The sequence below is a fragment of the Octodon degus genome, unplaced genomic scaffold (genome assembly GCF_000260255.1).
Source record: "Octodon degus isolate 3935 unplaced genomic scaffold, OctDeg1.0 scaffold00092, whole genome shotgun sequence".
Classification (NCBI taxonomy): domain Eukaryota; kingdom Metazoa; phylum Chordata; class Mammalia; order Rodentia; family Octodontidae; genus Octodon; species Octodon degus.
In genome coordinates, this window is record NW_004524668.1 from 2,338,390 (window position 1) to 2,340,606 (window position 2,217).

Here is a 2,217-nt window from a genome sequence, read left to right on the forward strand (position 1 = left end):
TATTTTGAGGTGCTGGGGATTGAACTCAGAACCCTGCACTTGCCAGGCAGGAGCTTATTCTACTGAGCTATCTCCCAGCTCAATCCTAGCATTCAGGAGGCTGAAAAAAGATTGTTTTGAGTTCAAGGAGACCCTGTCTCAAAAACACAAAGAAAAAAAAAGAAACTTTAAAAAAGGGGCTGGGGAGATGGCTCAGTGGAATAAGCGCTTCCCTGGCAAGCGCAAGGACCTGAGTTCAATCCCTGGTTCTGCAAAAAAAAAAAAAAAAAAAAAAAAAAAAAAAAAGAATTGGGCAAATGTAAATTTAAGACCTGGGAAATCTGGGTGAAGAATATGTGGGATGTTATGCAACTTCTCTATAATTGTGAAATTGTCAAAGTAAAAATAACCCATGAGAAACATGTACCTGAGAAAGCAGTTCATCCCCCAAACCTCAGGCTCCTCCACTCATCCCAGCACCTCCCCCCAAGACTAGGGGTGAACCCAAGGACTTCACACTGAGCTACATCCTCTCCCCTTTTTACTTTATTTCCAAATGAGGTGTCACTAAGTTACTAAATTGTCCAGGCGAGGCTTGAACTTGCAGTCTTCCTACCTCAGCCTCTGAGAGTGCTGGGATTGCGGGCCTGTCTGGAGATTTCAGTAGAAGGTCTCTCCCGGGAGTGCTCTGGCCACCTCGGGCCAGGGTTGCTCTTGCTGTTCCCTGCCTTATCGCCTCCCCGAAGGCTCTTCAAAGATACATTCTGATAGTGACAGCTGCTTTGCCACCAGGCAGGGCCCCAAGCTCCAGGACCCTGCCCTGCATTTCCTTGTCCTTGTCCCCCGTGGTGATGCCACGGGGCAGAGCCCGCCACCATGTCTGGCTTGAGGAAGCTGCTTTGCACCTGGCCCACAGGCATGGTGCTGATGCCTGCAGGGACAGCCAGCCAGAGCCATCAGTGGCCAGACACCCCTGGCCCCAGCCACAAACATGCGCACGTGGCAGGAATCAGCCCTAACCTAGAGGTGCAGCCCCTGGGGTCTGTCCCTCATGTGGAAAGGGGCACGGTGTTATTGAGCCCATCTAGCATATCGGCCCTGCCATGTTGCTTCCCTTCCTGATGGCCGTCCAGCCTCTGAGTAAGGCCATCGGGACAAGGCACCAGAGCCCAAGTAGAACCACAGCCATCCTCAGTGACAGTGAGGTCCGACTCCTCTGATGAGAACAGCTGAGTTCAAAGCAGGAGAGCCCAGCGTGACAAGCTTCTCCGGAGAATCAACAGCTCACCGTCTTCCCGCTCCATTTCCTTTTGATTGTTGACAACCATCGTCAGGTGGGCCTTCCACACCCAGAACCAAGCTGATGCAGGTCAGCTGGGTGTTACAAGCTGGCCTTCAGTTAATTCAGCACAACAGCGTTGCTGAACACAAGGCTCCTAGTGGATGAAATTCAGGAGGACCATGCGTTATATGTGAGCCTTTGAGCAGGTGTATTTCCCCTGCTTTAAAGGCTCCAGTTGGGGACCAGGGAGATAGCTCAGTAGAATAAGTATTTGCCTGGCAAGCGCAAGGTCCTGAGTTCAATCCCCGGTTCCCCAAAAAAAAAAAAAAAAGGCTCACAGTTAACTGAAGACACAGGACAGTTCAGAGAACGGAAGAAAAAAAATAAAAATAAACAGATAACTGAAGAAGCGGGGTGGTTGAATGCAAGGGCTAAGTAGCCAGCTACCCAGACCATCTGCCATGGCTTGGGTCTATATGTCCCCCCAGAGCCTCAAGTGGTCATGGGGGTGCTTTTTCTGAGGTGGCTGGATCTAGAGTGTGTAATGTTTTCACGGTGCTAGGTCGAAGGGTGCTGGAATGAAGGGTGTGGGTGCTATCTGCCCCAAGGGTGGGTGGCCTGAATATGACAGAAGGGACAGGAAGAGGCTTCCTGATCACTAGTGATTGTCGTGATTGTCGCTTGCTTGCTTGCTCTGCTGCCTTTTGTCTTCCTTAAAGTGTTTCTCCTTTGCCTTGTGCCGCCCCGCCTTGGAGCCAGCCGATTATGGGCTGAAACACTTACAAACTGAGCTAAATAAACCCTGGGAGCGCCTCCCCAGCAGGATTGCTGTGAGTTCAAGCCAAGGCTGGGGGCCACAAAAGTGAGCACAAACGGGAAGGGGGGATAGCTCAGCAGAATAAGTGCTTGCCTGGCAAGCACAAGCCCATCTAGCATATCGGCCCTGCCATGTTGCT